Source organism: Rhynchophorus ferrugineus, unplaced genomic scaffold, assembly GCF_030347505.1.
Source record: "Rhynchophorus ferrugineus isolate W39M unplaced genomic scaffold, kcgeb_rfMv2 rfM10, whole genome shotgun sequence".
Taxonomy (NCBI): Eukaryota; Metazoa; Arthropoda; class Insecta; order Coleoptera; family Curculionidae; genus Rhynchophorus; species Rhynchophorus ferrugineus.
Window position 1 is genome coordinate 27,060,794 of NW_027472589.1, and position 23,352 is coordinate 27,084,145.

At 33.7% G+C, this 23,352-nt stretch overlaps 1 protein-coding gene across 4 annotated transcripts in view; it reads left to right on the forward strand.

Moving 5' to 3' along the window:
* The window catches only part of LOC143203948 (discoidin domain-containing receptor 2), a 146,674-nt gene that overhangs the window by 16,044 nt on the left and 107,278 nt on the right, over window positions 1-23,352 (forward strand). Inside the window, exon 1 of one of the 4 annotated variants that reach the window (XM_076416288.1) lies at window positions 17,771-17,880. The exons of the other annotated variants lie outside the window; for them this stretch is intronic. The gene's annotated coding sequence lies outside the window, so the exon portion shown is untranslated. Of the gene's footprint in view, window positions 1-17,770; window positions 17,881-23,352 lie in introns of those variants that run through there. 4 annotated transcript variants of the gene reach the window in all.

The window sequence follows — 23,352 nt, forward strand, 5'->3', positions numbered from 1 at the left end:
CTTCCGACTATCCAGTACATTTACTTGACTTTGAGTCTAATCTGCTCTGTCCGACATGATGTTTCCAGTTTAACCCACCATCGGAATATATTCGGGGGTATTTAGCTGATTCTGCTTGAGGAATCGGGCATCCGTCAAATGATATAATGAGGTTTTTGTCTTAGGTATCTCTAGTCCATTTGTAGATCTTGTTGACTACTACTTGTATTTTTTCTATAGCCTTAGACAGACCTTTTGCCATTATAACTGTGTCGTCAGCAAATGTTTCAAGTACTGTTTCTTTTGTTATTGGGATATAAGCAGTATAGAGCAGATATAAAAATGGTTCCAAGACACTACCTTGTGGAACTCCAGCCGAAATAGGTTTAAGTGTTGAGAATGGCCCTTCATGCGAGACTTTACATTTCATTTCGAAAATATATGATTCTAACAATCGACAGTAATTCCGTGGCAGCAATTTTTGCATTTTGTAGATTAATCCCGAATGCCATACCCGGTCAAGAGCTTGCAAGACATTCAGGAATATTGCAGGGCAGTATTTCTTTCCTTCGAATGTCTTTTCAACGACCGCTGTTACTCTGTGCACTTGGTCGGTTGTCGAATGGTGATTCTGAAATCCAAACTGGAAATCTGGTATTTCTATAAATGGTTAAATTCGTTTTAACAGCAGTTCCCCATATAATTTTGATATCGCAGGTAGCAGCGGAATAGGCCTGTAAGATTCAACTTGTTTTGTCGATTTGTCAGGTTTTTTGAGCATAATTATTCGAGCAACCTTAAGACATTTCGGAATATGGTTCAGTCTCAAACTATATATGTCAACATGATTATTGCTTTTCGTGGCAGATCTTTTAATAACCGAAGTCACTGTAAATAGCACAAATAGAGCTCAAATGACAAAACGTTCAAAAAGTTTATGGTTATAAAAGTCTAACTTTCAACTGAAATCGTCAAATGGAACCTAATAACAAGGCTCAAAATATAAATAGCAACCCGTGAATACAAATGTGAATGTTATGTAAATATTTTCCTTCAAATATTCGCCTATAATAAAATTCAGTGATGCCTATTCCTTGATAATGCCAAATGCGAAGATATTAACATTTCAAAAGCTATATTCGATTTTTAAATATTCTAAATTGTCGGCGCATTCACATTTATTGGGCACGTACGTCTAGTCGCACCATAAGAGGCTTCTTTTTTACATAATCGGATTGGTGCCGTTGAAGGCGTCAGCCGTCAAAAATACGTCAATTTAGCGTCGCCTTTCGATCAAGCACTCTCGAAAATCATTTTATAGACAGCTGCCTGGGTATAGAGATTCTCGAATGCTTTTCAAATGTACGTCATTGAATCCTAAGTCTACAGCTGTTAAAAGATGTTTTAAAAATTTCATTCAACACTTTTCGAACAATCAAGATCATATCTGTCTCGCTAATATGTACTCGCGTGCTGAATTGTTTTTAGATAAGATCTGTAAAGCCTATCTATAATGTGTAATGTACAGAACCTATGGGACGAATATATAAAAGCGTAAAAGCTAATAGTGCGCATCTAAAATACTAAATTACGATACAATGAAATACGGTGAACTATCTGTTTAAATTATAATACTGTAGGAATGTTCGTCGGGTCGGTCAGTCGGTCGAAATGTGTGGCTGCCGCTGCGATTATTTGTCAGAACACTCACTATTATTTTTGGAAGGAATTTGCACGAGAACTGAAAAACACTGGTTTAATAATCACTTGTTTATTTCGATATTGAGTGATACATGTGGTCGACGGGAGAATTGACAGGATATTAGGTTAGGTAGACGAAGTACGGTAGAGCTGTGGAAGTGGTACTATTACAGGGGGATGGAGAAAAGAGAAGAGAGCGAGATGTCGTCGTGATGGTCTTTTATACCCTGGAACTGCATGGTACCAATCCACCGGCGTTGCCAACCTTTGTACTTGTTGATGAAAACGTGGTGGCCTAAAGGGTCGTGGCTATCGCCACAATACATATTGTACAATGTACATTAATATTTCAGCACAAAAATTCGAATTGATAAGGAATAATTGATTTGTTTAATGAATATTCCGGGAGAAATCTATTTCGGGTTTCACAGAATAATGCCTTGAGACCACACCTATATCTGTTCTATACTTCTGATATTCCTACAACAAAATAAACAGTATTTGGAATTGCCGACGACATAGTTATAATGGCAAAATATGTTATTCTGTTTAAATCTGTAGAAAAAGTACGAGTAGCGGTCAACAAAATCTACAAGTGGACTAGAGACTGGAAAATACAGCTTAATTACTTCAAATCTGACCGTGGCAATTTTGCATTGCAGCAAAATGACAAAAACTTAATTATATCACTTGATGGTTGACCCATTTGCCAAGCAGAATTAGCCAAATATCTCGCAGTATATCTCGATGGAACTCGATTGAACTGGAAACATCACGTTAGCCAAAAAGCAGAGCAAATTAGAATCAATGTAAAGCGACTGTACCGGGTAGTCGGAAAATACTCTCGACTTGGCCTAAAATAAAAGAGATTGGTTTATTAGTCAATCGTAAAGCCAATTTGGACCTATTGGATGCAAATATGGGGTTGCACTAAGAGATTGAATTTACTAGTAATTCTACGTAATAGAGTGTTGCACGATGACCTCGAGATCAAATGGATACACGAAGTGATCCAAGATTTCGCCTTAAAACATGAAATAAGATTGCTAAATCACAGCAATGTAGAAGCTACATGGCTACTGGACAACACGGAGAAAATCACAAGACGGAAGACGGAACAATAACGGAAGTGGTTTAGTTTTATTTCATTTGAGAAATACTTACCGATGCATCAATCTCGCCTTGCTTGTCTATTAATACAAGTACAACAGAACTGTAGTACTAAATTCATTTGTAAATTAAGATTGTACTACCTTTCCAGTCTCAGCTACATAAAGATGACGAAAATAAAATTACTAGCTTTCTAGATTCGCCATTTCAAATGGATTTACCGCACGAGAAATTAACGGTCAAAAAAGTTAAACATACAATAATGAGAGAGATTAATATTAAAAAAGCTCCTGGTTATGACTTAATTACTGGCAAAATTTTAAAAGAACTATCAGAAAAGGCTATAAAACTATTAACATTTATATTTAATGCTATGCTACGAATTAATTACTTCCGTAGTATCTGGAAAGTAGCTAAAATATTAATGATACTTAAACCAGGAAAAATACCAGAAGATGTGATCTCCTACCGATTATTGGTAATAAACCTAATAAGTTTATTACCAATAATCTCGAAAGTTTTCGAGAAATTATACATAAAAAAGCTAAACTATATAATAGAAAAAAGAAAAATTATTCCAGAACATCAGTTTGGATTTCGCAATAAGCATGGGACTATAGAACAAGTGCATAGACTTGTAAACAAAATAAACACTGACCTAAATGCCAAAAGATATTGTTCGGCTGCTTTCCTAGACATATCTCAGGCTTTTGACAAAGTATGGCATACGGGCTTGCAAGTTAAACTAAAGAAACTTCTCCCTCATCCGGACTATCAGCTACTAAAATCGTATCTCACTGACAGACATTTTATTGTGTAGGAATGTTCGTCGGGTCGGTCGGTCGGTCGAAACGTGTGGCTGCCGCTGCGGTTATCTATCAGAACACTCACTACTATCTTTGGAAGGAATTTGCACGGGAACTAAAAACACTGATTGAATCAAAGTTGTTTATTTCAACTTGCGATTGATACATGTGGTCGATGGGAGAATGGACAGGATATTAGGTTAAGGTGAAGGAAGTACGGTAGCGCTGTGGAAGTGGTACTGTTACAGGGGGACGGTGATAATAAAAGAGAAAGAGACGTCGTCGTGATGGCCTTTTATACTCCAGAACTGCATGGTACCAATCCACCGGCGTTGCCAACCTTTGTAGTTGTTGATGGTGAATTGGTGGTGGCCTAAAGGGTCGTGGCGGTCGCCACATAACTCCCCTCCTAGTGGAACAGCCGTGGAACGTACCTATATGTGATGCAAGTTCCGGAATGCACCCGCAATCACGCAAACAAACGCCCGGGGACTGCTGATGAGATGGGGATCCCAACCTGAGCGAGGAGTTTTACGGGATCAGCTGCCATCGGAGCTGTAGCAGGACGTCGTTCGTCTTGAGGCGTTTAGCTTTGTTTGAGGGTACCTGTAAATGTGTTACGTGTCCCGTTTCGTGATGCGAGGGTGCTCATGTGTTGCTGGAATACATGATGGGCTTCTGTGGTTTTCGTCCATCAGGCTAGTCTCGTGGGATGTCGTCGACCACGTGTTGTTGATGAGTTCTGTTCCTCGTGCTATCCTTCCATGCACGTGTCAAGCACCTGTCGAGTGGCTTATGTTGAGTCGATTTACCTGTTAGGCACTTTGATCACGTCGGGGTCACCAATTGTAGGAATGTTCGTCGGGTCGGTCGGTCGGTCGAAACGTGTGGCTGCCGCTGCGGTTATCTATCAGAACACTCACTACTATCTTTGGAAGGAATTTGCACGGGAACTAAAAACACTGATTGAATCAAAGTTGTTTATTTCAACTTGCGATTGATACATGTGGTCGATGGGAGAATGGACAGGATATTAGGTTAAGGTGAAGGAAGTACGGTAGCGCCGTGGAAGTGGTACTGTTACAGAGGGACGGTGATAATAAAAGAGAAAGAGACGTCGTCGTGATGGCCTTTTATACTCCAGAACTGCATGGTACCAATCCACCGGCGTTGCCAACCTTTGTAGTTGTTGATGGTGAATTGGTGGTGGCCTAAAGGGTCGTGGCGGTCGCCACAATTGTAAATCAAGGCGATGAACATACCGAATTAAATCCCATATATTCAGGAGTTCCGCAAGGTAGTGTACTGGGTCCAGTACTGTATCTTCTGTATACGGCTGATCTGCCCACCACAAAAATAACTACTGTGGCAACATATGCAGACGATACAGCAATCTTAGCATCCCATAAAGATCCAGTTACAGCATGGAAGAAGCACATACTCTCTAAACGGAAACAACTGGGACTAAAATTATATCAAATGTATTGGCTCATTGGGCGCAAATCCAAGTTATCATTAGATAACAAGGTATTGCTGTATGAGTCTATACTCAAGCCCATTTGGACATATGGAATTCAACTATGGGGTACCGCTAGCAAATCTAATATATCCATCATTCAACGGTTCCAAAATAAGGTGTTGCGTGCCATTGTTGATGCTCCGTACTATATTTCAAATAAAGTGATGCAACGCGATATTCCTCTAGAACCTATAACGAGTGTAATTCAACGAGTTTGTGTGAAGTACTTCGAAAGAGTGTCAGTGCATCCCAATGTACTCGCTAATCAGCTAAATATGCGACGTGATAGCGAAGTGCGTAGACTAAAACGTTTAACACCACTTGATCTGATTACTGGACATATGTAGACTTTAGAATAAGCATTAGAATAAGACTAATTAATTAATTAATAATATTTTATACAGAAGATTGCTTAATGAAGTGATTTTCTATATGCCATGTATGTATAATATAGACAGAAAAAATACTTATTGCCAATAGGGCAGATTGTGGACTCACGAAGAGTAATAATAAAAAAAAAGATTGTACTAAGCATATCCAATGATCCAATAAAAATAGACCGATTTTCAGCCGATTTATTACATAATGAATAAATTTCGATTAATATCCAATGACGCCGAGATGTAATTTCCTCTCGAATCGAGTCCAGGTGCTCGCATCTTCCTCCACGGTCCCCTGTTCCCCCGCCCCCTTACACGCTCGTCCATCTGCGATCTCTAATTTTCCTACGTCTGGGTAACCGATACGGCTTCGAGTTTCGAATTACAATTTGTTTTGATGTAATCGGATAGCGCGGACCCACGTACGTAATGCCAAGGGTGGTACCCCTGTATCCAATTTAAATGAGTTATAAATTTATTTTTATAATTAGAGACGCGTAACCCAAAACTGCGGTGTAATTGTTGCAGTTTCCTTTATGTTTTTCTGATTATTGTTTGCGTCTTAATCAGCGTACAATTCCTCGAAATGAGATAAACGTGGTGCCATTTGGCTTGTTTAACATTAGATTTCCAAATATGATTACGCTAATTTATATAGTGTGTCACCTAAAACTACAATTAGCTCGTCTTTCGAGTAATTTATCGGTTCTTTTCTGTAGATATTTAGTTCTTTTGATTCTATCTTATTATTAAATAAAATTTCAATACTTTTATCCACTATTTTATTATTCACATGTTAAAAAAACAATTATAATCATCTTGGATTAAAAGAAAAAGTTATTACATTATTCTAGTCATTGCCGACTAACTGAATAATGGTTATGAATTAAGTAATTTATGCATTAAGATGAAATGGTTTGATTCTTTTGAGTAGTGTTGGGAACTATCGACTGAAATCGACTATCGACTGTTTAGTAATTGACTACTTTTTACTCTCAACTGTTTTCATTCGCTATTTTCGGTCCGACTGATTTTATTATTATTTACTATCGACTGTTTCAGTCGTGTACTTTTAGTTACTATTATTGGTTCTACTGGTTCATCCGATGTAATATATGTGGTTTTATGTTTTTTCGCAGTTTGCTTGTAAATAACTATATATTGTAAATTAATATAGCAGCATTTTGGAACGTTATTTTTTGAGGGTAAAAAAATAAAATTGTAAATGATAAGTAGTAAGATACTTCTGACTGGCATAATAGGTAATACTTTGGGCTGGTATGATAGGTAATACTTTTTTAATAAACTTTCACGATTTTTGCTCAAGCCTTTTGTTTGTCAAAACTTTTTTCCTAAAATCTTGAAAACTAAAATTAGGTTACGAAGGTTTCAGAAATTGCATCGATTCCGAAAGATTTGAAGAAGTTTTTGCAGTAGCAGTTGTTAAATTTCTTTTAAAAATATTAACTTTAACTAACTATTAACTATTAAATACATTTTCTGATATTCTCTATGATTTCCAGGATTTTAACAAGTGAATGGGGAAAAAATTTACAAAATTGTCTATTAAATGTCATCAATAAAAGACTGGCAATTTTATAAATGAACACGATATGCGGGAAATCCACATTTTTAAATCCTAGATTTAAAAAAGCAGGATTTGGTATTGCAAATAATGTTGAGGCGATAAAAGAAATTATCACAAAAGAGGTATCTTCCATTCTAACTTTAAAAAATACAAATACAGTTCCACAACTCGAAATTCAAGGCACAACTACTGACCAAAAATGTATTGACATCTGGAGATATTTTGATAACAAAATGCAAAGAAAAGTTGAACATGGTAATATTCCGGAACAGTAATTTAAAAATATTTCTGTTAAAAAATAGTATCATTTTTATTTAAAAAAGGTCTGGTAGTTTGTACGATCATTTTTAGGTTCATCATGCATTAGATTTTTCAATGATTATGCACACATTTACATTTTATTTAGTATTTATGGTTATTGAACATCTTTAGTTTTTAGGTTTTGTTTAAATTGTATTGTACTATTTATATTTATTATGCTATGTTATTTAAAAATAGCAATTAATATATTAAAACACGATAAAACATTTGTGGTGTTATTATTCCATTCCTTTTTACAAATCCACAGAACATTCAGTAAAGTAATCCTACTTCCTTAAAATTAAAATTATATTATTTATTACAGGTTAATAGAAATTAGTAATTTTTTTTTAAGTTAACACGTGCATGAATATATCTCTATTTCGCTTATACTACCTTTGGAAAATATAAACACATTTAAAATTAACTGTTCCAAGCAATTATCTCCGTCCTTTCCTATCTCACAATTTATACAGACAAGAATTCCTACATCTTCGTCTGACATCACGAATGAAAAAAAAAACAGTCCAACCATGCATTTTTTTGACTATCGACTGTTTCGACTGTTTTCAGTTGATAGTTCGCAAAGCCACTTTTGAATATATCCAGTGCTGGTGTTATCCAAGAGTTATAATAGTTCGAGATTGAGAGATGGGGCTTGTCTTCATGTCTCCTTCCAATTATCTTGATTTCCTGAGTGATAGTCGGTATCTGAAGTTCTCGGTGTAGATAATCAGTCTTGTAGTCTCTGGTACAATTAGTTTCAATACTTGTTTGTATTATCAATTTATTATGCACTGATAATGATGTGATTTTGTTCCAATTAACCAATATATTTTCCTAATTTTGAACTGCAATTATTTTCTTTTCTTTTTTACATGTTCCTTTCAGTGAAGTTTTGCATCAAGATACATTACGAGATACTTAGCGTTGTTGCTGTATGGAATAATTATTATTATTGGTGCTTATGTGGTCAGACTAAACGTGAACTGCACATGCACAGATATACTTTCTTTAATTTTTCATTTTCCAAACTTAGATTCGTTTTTATGTAGCTTATGAACAAGACTATCGTGTCATAGTTATCGAAAGCTTGTGCTACATCTAAGAGCATAGCTGAACATACATTTTTGAGGTAAAATATAGGTTTTTACAATTATATATCTTATTCTATGCACCTGGTAAATTGATGAGTGTTTGTTAAGAAATCCGAACTGGTGTAGGTGTATTATGTTACAAGTATATTAGCTATATATGGACAGTATGAATACTCAAAATTATAAATGTAAAACACAAATGGAGGGTAAATTACTGACGGTATTTGACGTTTGAAATTATTAATCAGACGTAACCAAAACTGCAGAGTAATTATTGTAGTTTCGTTTATGTTATCTGATATTTTTGTGTTTTTATACACATTATCCTGGAAAGGAGATAAATGTGGCGCCGATTAGTTTATCTAATTTAGACAAGCAAATATGAATACACTAATTTTTGTAATAAAAAAGCTTGGTGGCTTATACAATGAGTCATGAATGCACTCCAAATATAGTATGTCATCTGATACTACAATCTTTATCCATTTTTGTCCCACTCTTCTCCTTGCAACTACATTTAGCGTTGTTCCAAGTTGTGTCAGTATTTACTGTCATCAATAGCATTCATCAATATTAGTTTAAGATAAATTTAGTAACTGGTATTGCCTTTTTGATTTGACAAAAATGGCTTTATTGTTTTTCAAAGTATTCGCAACTTTAATGAATACACTTTTGAATGCACTTGAATCTATTTTCAAAACACTTGTTCCACTCTGATTCGGATCAAGCGTGATACAACGTGAATACATCTTTTCCACAGTGAAATGCTATTGTAATATATTATGGCGCTCGCCATATAAATGCCCAAAGATGACTCAATATCATGGTAAGTCAGTTGGTTAAGATTTTGTGGACAAGACAAGTTGTGGTCAAATGAAAAAACGTTCTGAGTTTATAAAGGTCAAACTTCCGATTGGAAACGTTAAATGAACCCTAATAACATACTAAGTATTACCTAAACCCAATGAATATATCGGGTAGACTGTGATAAAGCTGCTTTACTTAGTTTTACGAAATATTTTTTTTAATTTTAAGTTCGTAATTTATTAACGTTATTTATTAGCTTGATATTATCGAAAAACGCAGTCGACCAATATTTCTTATCATTTAAGTATTTATTTATTCGGGTGACTAATCAGCGAACTTGTTCTATTGTTCCGTGTTTTTTACAGAAAGTATACTGATGCTCTGGAATAATATACCATTCTTCTGTAATTATTTTGAATCTCTTCTTCACTTTATTCCTGGTTTGATAATCATAATGATTTGAGGCACTTGTATGCTGGGAAAGTAGTTGTAACAGAATAAGAGTTCTTTCAAGATTCTTCTAGTAATTAAGTCAAATCTAAGAGATTTTTTAGCATTAATTTCTTTCATCATTGTTCGTTTTCCTCTCCTTGTATTTTTTGGTTCTTCATTATAAATTAACTGTTTCAGGTCTTTAGTTACCTTGTTGATTATTTCCTTGTGTTCTTCTGTTGTTTTTGTTGTTTTTGTTTGTTTTCATTAGTTGTGCATATTATAAAGTTAGCTTTTGGATATCGTGCTCAATTACAGGTCGCATATAATACTACATCTTGTATATTTTTTGTTACAGCTAGATAAATGACAATTAGATACGAACAATAAATGACAATTAGTGAAATATGTTTTCATGTACAATGGATTCCGCTAGTCTAAATCTTCTTGAAAAGATAGGCATTCTTGGTTTTAATAAATAATCAGATATTTCTAATCTGACTTTAAATATTTTTTCTTTTCCATTTGTTATATTATATATATATATATATATATATATATATATATATATATATATATATATATATATATATATAATGTCGCAATTTCACCGCTAGATGAATCAGTGCTATGTAATTATTAACTGTTGACAATTATTATATTTCCATTTACTAAATTTTTTACTTTTAGTACATTTTACTTTGATTCCGTTGTGCTTGAATAAAACGTCATTCCATAAAAACCAAAATAGCACTGCAATATTGTAAGAGGCTCAAGATTTTTCTCTATATAAAGCTGATATACCGAATGTGTTTTACTAACTGGATATTTATTTTATTTATCTATGTAATTGAAACTATTTAAAAACCAGAAGGACAAATATTTTCGATGTGACCTTGGTGATTAAACACACACCTTTTTGTGTAAACAGAAAATTATAGCAAGGGATAATTTTATCAACTGGAATCGCCTGTGAGAGAAAAATGCAATTTTATCGAAGCAATATGGGCGATAATTTTGGTCAAAACAGTTAGATTTTGATAATAATGTGCAAAAAATGTCTCTCATTCTTAATCATAGACAAACAGGTGTGTATTTATTTATAATCTTAGAGGGCTTACCATTAAACTGAACAAACATTTATAAATTATCAATAATTTCTATAAAAAATGAGATAAGTAAAGTAAATTATGGTTTAATTTAAATTTGTATAAAGAAATGATGAATTGAGCGGGGTTATTGCAATATGGAACTAAGTTTTGTTATTTTTCAACATATGGTAATACATAACGGTAAATAATCTTGCATATATTCAAATAAGCTTGAAGTCATTCAAGATCAATCGACAGGAACAAGAAGAGTTGACGTACAAGTTCGGATGTAACAAAATGATTTTGGTTAAATGTTACAAAAATTACGATAATCATTTTGGAAGAACGAAGAATCATCTTTAAACGAAAAATTTTATTGATTCTATTCTTGTTACTTATTGACCAGTATCACCTGGTATAATATCATTTTCACAAAGGACTTTCAGACAGCTTATCAGTTGGTTAATCATCTATCTGTAGCGATGTACATCAGATAGAAAAGCTTCAAAGAAAAATGGCTTATTTCACGTTTTGAAGTGAAATCTTGGATAACTAGTGAAATAATGTTTATACATGTCACTGCTGAATTCTCTTGATTTCTTGACTGACTATGGGTCTCTGAAGGTCTCTAGGTAGGTAATCAGTCCTATAGTATTTGGGTGCGCCCACAACACCTCTCAGGACTTTGTTCTGAAAAATTTGTATTTTATTTATGTTACTCTTTGCAGAACATCCCCAAAATTGAACTCCGTAAGTCCACATAGGTTTCAGTATTTGCTTATATAATAGCAATTTATTATGTACTGATAATTGTGATTTTCTTCCAATTAACCAGTACATTTTCCTATATTTCAATTCCAGTTCTTTTCTTTTCTTCTTTATATTTTCCTTCCAGCAAAGATATATTTAACGTTACGTACGGTCTGTTTATAGGTGAACTGCACATGTATAGATTTACTTTTATTAATTCTTATTTTCCGAGCTTGTGTCCAATTATTTATATTGTCACTTGCTTGTTGTAATTTTCGTGAGGCTTCTTCACTATTGCCTTCGACAGCTATAATCGCAGTATCGACAGTAAATGCAGCCATCGTAATGTTCTCCATTTGTGGTATATCACAAGTGTAGAGTAGATAAAACATTGGTCCCAGTACACTTCCTTGCGGTACACCTGCTTTAGCTTCTTTTATTGTACAGTAAGCTTCTTCTTGTTTGACTCTAAAAATTCTGGTTGTAATGTACGATTTTAATAGTTCGGTGTGATTTGGTAGCATTTTCTGTAGTTTATGAACAAGGCCTTCATGTCAAACCTTATCGAAGACCCGTGCTACATCTAAGAATACACCTGAGCAAACCTTTTCACTTTCGTAGGCTTTTTCAATAACATCTGTTATTCTGAGGACATGGTCAATTGTTGAATACTTGTTAATAAACCCAATTATGATGGAAAAGGACATTACATGATGGAAAAGAGTTGCCAAAAATTGAAGATCGGATCATTTGACGTACCCTGCTGAACTACAGACTGTATTTAGAGAATTGGCCTTCTATTTCATCCATAAACTCAATGATATTATTTCTATTTTTGTACACAACACTAATGTTCACAATTCAATGCATTTTTCAATACTCATTGGGATGAATTACCGAAAAGAACAGTATTATCTTACATATTGCCAAAAGATACACCTTATTAGTTGGGCATATCCATTGGATATTGGGACTATTTCTTTGATTTTAAGTTTGATCTACTCTGCTTTTTTCCTAACATGATGTGACAAAGAAACTTATAAACTTGTATATTTTTACTAACCTTTTATCTTTGTAATTTGTCTTATCTTCTTTCAAAAAAACTCAAAAATAAACTAAAAGCCAATAAGTCGGCAATGCCATTTGTTATTTTATGTTTTTTTTTTATTAAAAAAACTAATTTCTGAACGATCTACGTATCTTCGGTAGGTTAGGTATTACAACTAAACATTATTTAGAATAGTTTTAGCATACATTTGCTTTTGTGTGGTTTGCTAAGAGGATTAGAGGCTTATATAGCATAACTAATATGCCAAGGATTTATAAATAAGGATGTATGCTGATTTCTGATATTGCTGGTACCTGGACCCTTTTATATGTGAATATTTAATATTGCTACCTGTATTTTAGAAAGCATATAGATTATGACTTTTTATTTGAAAAGCTGAATAGAAGTTGCAAGGTAGCAAATGATTAAATATGACGTTGATTTATTAACATTTTGTGAAGAAATCTTCTATTCATCATTCATTAAATCCAAACTAACATATCACAAATCAATCACGGGGAAGTATGGCTCTCATCATAGCCCCGAAAAGCTAATTCAAAGGCTCCACAAATTTTACCGCAATTTATGATTTTTGATAAAACATACCTATTCTGACATATTTGCATTACGTCCTGTATATTTGGTATTGTATTCCAATTGTAAATATTTTTTAAGTTAATTACATTTCACATTAGACATGCTTAATACAATCTTAATTAAAAAATTAAGTTATTACTATTGTTCTGTTGTACTTGCATTAATAAACAAGCATGGCGACTACGGGATTAGTACATCAGTATGTATTTCCCAAATTAAAATAAAACTAATCTACTTAAGCTAAAGTTAAGAATACACTTATATACTAAAAAGTTCATGTGGTTTGATTCGCTTCAATCTGCTATTTTTCTGCGTGTTGTCCAGTAGCTGTATTGCTTCCACGTTGCTGTAATTTAGCAACCTTGTATCATCTTTTATGTCGGAATCTTCGATCTCTTCGTATATCCATTTGATTTCGAGGTCATCGCGCAGCTCTTCGTTACCAAACCAAACCAATCTCTTTGTTTTTAGGTCATCTTGAGAGTATCTTTCGACTAACCAGAATAGTTGCTTGACTTTGAGTCTATCTGCTCGGTTTTTTCTTCAACCTCATGTGTCCAGTTTAACCTACTATCGAGATATATTCCGAGATATTTGGGTGATTCATCTTGAAGAATCGGATATTCGTCAAAGATATAATTAAGTTTTTGTCATTTCGCCGCAACGCAAAGTTAACATGAACAGATTTGGAGCTATTAAGCTAAATTTTCCAGTCTCTAGTCTGTTTATAGATCTTGCTGACCGCTACTTATAGTTTTTCTACAGTATTAAACAGAGATACATCTTTTGTCATGTTAACTGTAAATGTTAACTGTTTCTATTTGTGTATATTGTTAACTGTTTAAATATTGCAGTATTTCTGTTCGTCGAATGCCTTATCACAACCGCTGTTACTCTATATTTATTCAATTCGCAGAATCTAATTGAGCTATAATATTAGGTGAGCCTAGTAATGCAAATATAATTATGAAGATGGATTTTAAAGTTTTCATATCTTTTTATTTTCAAACTCAAGAGCTCGGTAATCCCTATTTCCTTCTTCATCGCTACCAGAAAGTAAGCAGGAAAAACAGTACAACGCATGTTTTTTGTTATTTTCACAAATCCGGTAATTTTTTGAACAAATGTCTCCGTTAAATTTACTTAAGTTTAACTTTTCCCTCTACTTGCACCAGATTTTTCAATAATGATATCTAATAATGGTTTACCTTTTCCTTTAAATTTCAACTTATCCCCGTAAGAATATTTTTAAAAAAATCAGGTTAATTAAATTAAGGACCACTTTCATAGGGAATATTTAGGGAATATACCACTTATTTAATATTATTATTATTCGAAATTCGATCGAAAGTCGCTTAAATTTCCGATAGAAATAATCGATATCACATACGGGCCGGACCAAATGCGTAATTTTGAAAATAAAAAATATTTTTACAAAAAAAATTGAACCGTCTTCAAGAAATAAATAAGAGACTCACTAAAATGTAAAAAACAATCAAACTTAGGCTTTAACACAAAAAAAAAACGTTTCAAAATAATATATGCACATCATAATCGTTGTAATAACTTTTTTTTTATAACATCTTTATTAGATACGCTTAGTACAATCTTAATTATTATTAGTATTACAATTAATTTATTACTACTTTTTCTATATGCTTGGATTAATTAACAAGCAAGACGTTTACACTAATCATACACACTAAATTTTCACACAAGTTTGTGTGGTTTTGTTCGTTTCAATCTCCTGACATCCTGCGCGCTGTCCAGCAGTTGTATTGCTTCCACGTTAGTATGATTTAGTAATCTTCTTTCGTGTTTCAAGGCGAAATCCTGCACAACTTCGCAAATCCATTTGATTTCCAGGTCATCGTGCAGTTCTTCATTGGTTACATAGCGATAGGCATTGGTAATCAATCGAAGAACCTTGTTTTGACAGCGCTGTATGACTTACTGATTTGAATTTTTAGTGCAACCCCATATTTGCACCCCATAGGTCCAAATTGGTTTTATAATTGTATTATAGATCAACCTCTTTGATTTTAGATCAAGCTGAGAGTATCTTCCGACTAACCAGTATAGTTGTTTTATTTTGGTTCTAAGGTATTTCGCTGATTCTGCTTGAGGAATCGGACATCCATTGAGTGATATGATTAAGTTTTTATTATTTCGCCTTAATGCAAAATTAACGTGGACAGATTTGGAGCTATTAAGTTGAATATTGTAATAACTAACTAAAAATCAGTTTGAAGTTTAAATTTCATAAATTTTTTACATTTTAGTGAGATTATTTCTTGAAGAATGGATAGCCCAAGTAAAAGTACAGCCCGTATGAGGAAAAACAGGAATAAAGAAACAATGATTGAAAATAATATATATATATATATATATATATATATATATATATATATATATATATATATATATTGATTACTTGCTTGAATAGAAGACGCTTATTTATATGTTTAATATTATACTATTTAGACAGTACATTTAAATTTTCTGCTTATGGGGTTATTTTTTTATACAATGTAACACTGTGCGGACGACGACAGAAAAAGTAAACGTAAAAATATCAAATATCCTTTCAGGCGTCGCCGCAACACGCCGGTCTGACATCCAATAAAATTTTTCGTTGAAACGTTGATGAATATTTCCAGATCGACTAGGATCCCGCGCGGGGCACCCCCGCCGATACCCTCACGGTCCCGAGATGCTAGACTAAACAAAAATATTCCGTTTCATAAAACACACACCGAACGAGAATCGGCGGTGACAAATAATTTTTCGGTTTGTTTATTTTTAGTATGGATGTTATGAAAGGTCCAATTTGTCCCGACGGGGTGGATCTGTACGGTCTTCTATAGAAAAACGGACCTTGTATTAGCATCTTTTAATATATGATAGACAATAGCCATAAAAAACATAGGTTTAAAACTGATAATGAGTACTACTTGAACGCCCAGTGGTCGAAATTAATAATATACCAATAAAATAAAATATGTAATAAATTCAATAAAAAAAAAGAGAATACTTTAGTAATATATTAGGTTACTAAAACTTGTCTTGGCAATATTTTGAACATGAGATCATTTGAAAGCTTTGCTGAGTTGTTTTGAAAAATATGTGAGTGAGAGAAAAAGACATTCGAAGAAAAGATATATTGCCCTGCAATAGTCCTAGAGATCTCACAAGTTTTTAACCGGGAACGGCATTTGGAATTAATCTACAAAATAAGCAAATTGCTACCACGGAATTACTGTCTATTGCTGGAATCATATATTTTCGAAAGAAAAGTCTCACATACTGTTGATATCCCAACAATGGAAGTAACAGTAGTTGGAACACTGACGACACAGTTATCATGGCAAAAGATGTTTCTGTCTAAAGCTGTAGAAAAAGTACAAGTAGCGGTCAACGAGATCTGCAAATGGACTAGATACTGGAAAATACAGCTTAATAGCACCAAATCTGTCCATGTTAATTTTGCGTTGCGGCGAAATGACAAAAAACTAATCATATCAGTTAACGGATACCCGATTTCTCAATCAGAATCAGATAAATACTTCAGAATACATTTCGATCGAGGGTTAAACTGGAAACATCATATTAGACCGAAAGCAAAGCAGATTTGAGCATCAAAGTCAAGCAACTGTACTGGTTAGTCGGAAGATACTCAGCATGACCTAAAATCAAAGAGATTGATTTATATAATAAAGCTAATTTGGACCTATGGGATGCAAATAAGGGGTTGCACTAAAACATCAGACCAACTAGTAACCCAACGCACCCAAAACAAAATTCTAGGGTTAATTACCAATGCTTATCGCTACGTAACCAACAAAAAGTTGCACGATGAACTCGAAATCAAACGGATATACCAAGGGATCCAAGGTTTCCTTTTGGATGTTTTCCAGTCTATTTATGGGAATAGTTGATTCATCAATTGCTGAGCTCTCTGATAGTTTGAGAATTTCAACTCGATTTTTATTTTTTTTTTAATTTATTATTAACTTTTTGATTATTAAAATCAAAATCACCACCTTGAAATATTTAACACTAAAAGCGATAATTGGGATATGGCACCATAGGTTTCTAAAAGTGTTTGATAGCCTTCGACAACAGATTCGTTCAAATTAAATATCCATAGTAATGAACGTTAAAAAGAGCTATTTTGGGCGTTCCAAGATTAGAATCTCCATATACTTAATGACTCAGTAACACTAAATGAAACACTATTATTTTATTTAGAGAAATATCAAAACCATCGAATTTAACAGTCCTTTACATTTATACTTCCATTTTTAGCAATAGATATGGCTGATGAAAATATATGCAATATTTCCCTAATCGCTTCATAAGTACAAAAAAACACACTTATTATAATAGTAAGTTATATAATATTTATATTATACTGATTATATTATTTACGTGTAAAGCATTAGTACTCATAAATTTATTACTCATCTCATAAAGGAATTAAATCCTATATGTTTTCAAGCAATTGTTTTTTTTGTTTCAGGTGTGTATTAAATCCAGTCCAACAGGCATGGAAGTTCGGTGTGATAATGATGGTGCAACATCAGTAAGGACCTACGGTTTGACTATGCCTTTGTGAAAGATCGAAAACCGCTGTTATTTCGATAACCAATGACACTATATCTGAGTTCACCGCGTGAGTTATTAAGATTTTAAAATATACTATGACATTAGTGAATATTTAAGCACTCAGGACATTATATCAATATTATCTACGAAATTACCTAATTTAATTATTTAATTATTATTTACCTAATTTTATTATTTACCTATTAATTTATTACCTACCTTCTTAGTCTCCCATAAAGTGTTTGCAAAGATTTAGATTTGAAAATAATTAATAAAACAGTAAAACAATTTATATTTAATTAATGTTAACAATTATAACAGGAAATATTTAGAAAACAAGCTGCCATCCATTTTGATCCATTTTGGGAATTATCAACTCTCTTTACGAACAAATTTTGATATAGTATGTGTGGCGACCGCCACGACCCTTTAGGCCACCACCAATTCACCATCAACAACTACAAAGGTTGGCAACGCCGGTGGATTGGTACCATGCAAGTTCCAGGGTATAAAAGACCATCACGACGACGTCTCTTTCCCGTTCTGGCACCTCTTGCTATTTTCTTATTCCTGAAGTTGTTCCATTTGCTAGTTTCCTATTCCTGAGGTTAATTTACCTTGAATTGATCGTTTAACAGCTACGAGTTTCCTTTACGCCTTTTGCTATTTTCGTATTCCTGAAGTTGATTGACCTTGAATGGATTGTTTAACAGCTATGAGCTTCCTTTGTGCCTTCTGATATTTTCTTATTCCTGAAGTTGGCTTGACCTGAATTGATTGTTTAACAGCCACGAGCTTCCTTTGCGGTCAAGAATTGATGAGCCTATGAACAAAACCAGCCAGATTCTTCCCATAATCATTTTTCGGGTTTTGAACCTCTCTTTCCCCCAATTGTAGGAATGTTCGTCGGGTCGGTCGGTCGGTCGAAATGTGTGACTGTCGCTGCGATTATTTGTCAGAACACTCACTACTATTTTTGGAAGGAATTTGCACGGGAACTAAAAACACTGGTTGAATCAAAGTTGTTTATTTTAACTTACGATTGATACATGTGGTCGATGGGATAATTGACAGGATATTAGGTTAAGGTGAAGGAAGTACGGTAGCGCTGTGGAAGTGGTACTGTTACGGGGGGACGGTGATAAGAAAAAAGAGCGAGACGTCGTCGTGATGGTCTTTTATACCCTGGAACTGCATGATACCAATCCACCGGCGTTGCCAACCTTTGTAGTTGTTGATGGTGAATTGGTGGTGGCCTAAAGGGTCGTGGCGGTCGCCACATATGTTTATACTACATTTTATTATATAGCTATTTGCTATATAATAAAATGAATAAAAGGGCACAGTAGCGCCACAAAATAATTTTAAATTCTTCTCTTGAATTGGCAGGATTGTATTTAATAATGTAATTTAGAGAGAACTAATTTGATATTCCAAAGAGAAACAAAAACGTATCATTCTCAACGAGATAGTGCAATGAAACAAGTACGTTAATGACAAAATGTTGACGTAAATACAGTTATAAATAGGAGGGTAGTTACAAAAAAATATCCCTGAAAAATAATTCACAATTTTCGTACAACTTCTTAGCTTTAATTGTATGTACCAGCAACGTATTTCTCGCACTTGAAATAAATCTTCACTCTAGCTAAGAATATTTCTGGAAATTAAATTTTATTCATCAAACTTTTACTCTTCCATGCCTTTTTTGGGAAGGATTTATTTTTGGTGGTATCCACACCATAGTGATATATCTCATACCTATGACTTTAGTACAGAGTTCCCATTTATATTTATTTACTTTAACAGTGTTTTTCTTTATTAAAATTAGGACTTAATCAATATACGGAGTTATTTTTATCTATTGTTTTGATATTAATTAATGATCAGTAGTTGTTTTAGACAAATGCTAGTAAACTATTGGTTGCATTCATCCATATTTTTTTTTGTTTTGTTACTCTTAGTGGTTTCATAATCTGCCCAATAGGCAGGTTTTCTTATGTTAGTCTTATTATAAAGTCTATATATGTCCAACAATCAGATCAGATGGTGTTAAACGTTTTACTCTAGTCACACTTCACTATCACGTCGCATCATTTAGCTGATTATCCAGTACATTGGGATGCATTGACACTCTTTCGAAGTACTTCACACAAACACGTTGAGTTACATTCGTTATAGGTTCTAGAGGTATATGATGTTGTATCACTTCATTTGAAATATAGTACGAAGTATCAACAATCGCACGCAACACTTTATTACACTTTATTAAAAATTAATTTTGGAACCGTCGAATGATGGATGTATTAGATTTGCTAGCGGTGCCCCATAATACCTTATTATCTAATAATAACTTGGATATGCGCTCTATGAGCCAATACATTTGATACAATTTAAGTTCAAGTTGTTTTGGTTTAGAGAATATGTGCTTCTTCCGGGTTAGGCATCGATCTAAATGCATACCAAGATATTTAACATCCTCTGCTTGGGGGACTTGACAATGATTAATATTCACCGGTGGACATGTTCTTCTACGCAGGGTAAAAGTTATATGGGTGGATTTTGTTTCATTGACTTTAATGCGCCATCTCTTCAACCACAGTTCTTTTTGCTCCATGTGGGTTTGTACTTTCATTGATGCTGTGACTGGATCGTGAAATTCTAAGATTGCTGTGTAATCTGCGAACATTACCGTGACAATATTGTCACAGTAGTTATTTTTGTGGTGGGTAGATCGGCTGTATATAGAAGATATAGTATTGGGCCCACACTACCTTGCGTACGATGCAAATACAACAGAATAATAATAATAAATTAAGAATATCTAAATAAGGCATAATAAACTTATTGAGTGATGATATAGTGCTAAATATTTTATATGTTTACAGACACTGTGACATTTAAAATTCCTGCTAAATTAACTCTTTTTTAATTGGAAATCTCGGATATATTTCACTGTTTCCTCTATCTAACATTTCCCGTAACACTAAACATAACGCATCGGTTCTTTAACCTACCATATCTATCTTTTTCATATGGGAGTGAGGGTCTAGTAGGCTAGACTGTTTTGTAGCTTTTTCTGACATCTGCCGTATTTATAATTGGAACCGACATTTTCCCATTTAACCTCCAGCAGGACAACGATTTACGATTCCCACAAGTTTACGGTTGACTATAATTTTTAATAATGTCCGATACGCGTGACGTTACGTATGTTAATGACAGTTTCAATTAATACACAATAGAAAATAATAATCAACAGCCCCATCTATTGTTTTTTTTTTAATATCAGGAAGCAAATTTAATATTTTTTAACGTTATATAATCGAAAAAAATCGTTTTTATATTAACAGCGATGATAGGCAAATTGTACTGCTGGGTAAACGAACGAGTCGCGATTTTTTTAGAACTTGTTTTTCAGCTCGACAATATGATTCACAATTAAGATAACACAGGACTTAACAATGGCTATAATTAACCGACAATTTTATCATTACAGTATTCCATTTAATTAGTCTACTGAACTTGTGTTTTGTTATTGGCGTTTTATTGTTTTGAAATGTGTTTTTGTATTAATTGCTTTGGATTAATTGGCTTTTTATAAATGAATTAATAAAAATAATAGTAACTTTAAATGATATTAATAAGATTACCACTATCCTTCCGTCGTATTTTCCTGGTTAATTCCTGGCTTTATTAAAACTGACTATATATATATGATTCAAAGTATTTTTGTGATATTTTAAAGTCTGCCTTCTGCCAACCAGGGTTTATATGGACTACGGTCGTACCCACCCTGGTTACTACCGTGACTGGGATGGTTATACCTTATTGAATTTTTGACTGTTGTCTGAATTATATCCATGTCTACGGGATTCGAACCCACGACTAGCTATATGAGAACTGTTCTGTCACTTTTAACACTGCAGTTTTCAGGTAAAACATTTTTCAACGCTAATTACTACTTTTTTTTTTGGAGGGACAATTGGAGGGACAGTTAATTTTGTTGTATTTTTGTAAAATTATGAGATTTTTTCAATTACTTTATTGAACTTGTTTTGTTATTGAGATTTTATTGTTTTTGAATATGTTTTTGTTTGGTATCAGTTGTTTTAGATTAATTGGACTTGTGACACGGTGCACTTTCTTAGTGCACGGTCTTGGTGAAGCAACACTTTCTTTTTTTTTCAAATGCGGCCGTTTTTCGGCGATTTCGTTGTTCAAACGGTCCAATAATGCTATGTGCATCCCAAAATACAGACGTCATAACCTTGCCAGACGACTGTTGCGTTTTCCCTCACTTTGGAGCGGGTTCGTCGTCTGCAGTCCACTCGGACGACTGTCGATTGGACTTCGGAGTGAAATGACGGAGTCATATTTCATCCATTGTCACATATCGAAGAAAAAACTCGGGTTTATTACGCTTGATCATCTTCAAACATTGATCTGAATCATCAATTCGTCGTTCTTTTTGATCAAAAGTGAGCTCGCGCAGCACCCACTTTGGACAGAGCTTTCTCATACCCAAATATTCGTGAATGATATGATGTACACATTGAGTTGGTATCTCTAGAGTGTCTACTATTTCATTCAATTTCAATTTACGGTCATTCAAACTCATTTTGTTGATGTTTGAAATGTTCTTTGGTAACAACCTCTTTTGGGCATCTACTGTGTTTACCGTCTTCGGTGCTTACTTCACAACGTCTAAACTTAGCATACCAATCCTTGATGGTTGATTTTTCTAGGAGTGTCTGGAAACTCGGCATCAAGCCAGGATTTTGCTTCAACTGTATTTTTTCCCTTCAAAAACAATATTTTTGTCAACACGCGAAATTCCTTTTTATCCATTTTTTTTCACAATAACAAAAGTTACTTCACTCAAAATGCTGTAATTCGCAAACTAATGATCCGACAGCTGTCAAATTTATACACGCATCTTTTGAGGGTTAGGATTAACTAAAAAATATATGGATTGAATTCTAGTAGCGCCATCTATGTGTCAGGTCATGGACTTTTCAATTGAAATGTTAATTGGTTGGAAAGGCTGTGCTATTTGAAGGTTATACTAATAATATCTAATGTAAGATGTTGTTTATAAAACATGAAAAGCAAGTGACCATAGAGCGACCTTCATCAATATCTTACGCATTTTACCCCAACACCCCAATAATTCGAATTTTTTGACTTGAGGACTAAATCACAGCAAAAGATATTTGAAATTCACATTTCTTTTTAGAAAATAGAACAAGTTATAAAAGATTAACCACTGCCATATTTCCTAACTTGAAATAAGGTTACTAAATCACAGTAATGTGGTACCAATACAGCTACTGAGACTGAACACTGTATTTATCTCGCACTCATCTTGCTTGTGTATTGATGTAAATATTATAGAATAATAGTAACTAATTAATTTGAAAGTTTGTACTAAATGAATACTGAACTAAGAATATCTAGTGTAAGATGTAGCATTAAAAAAAACACATAAATAATGCGACCTGAGATCTTATTTATGCACTAAGCTAGGAATCCTCTA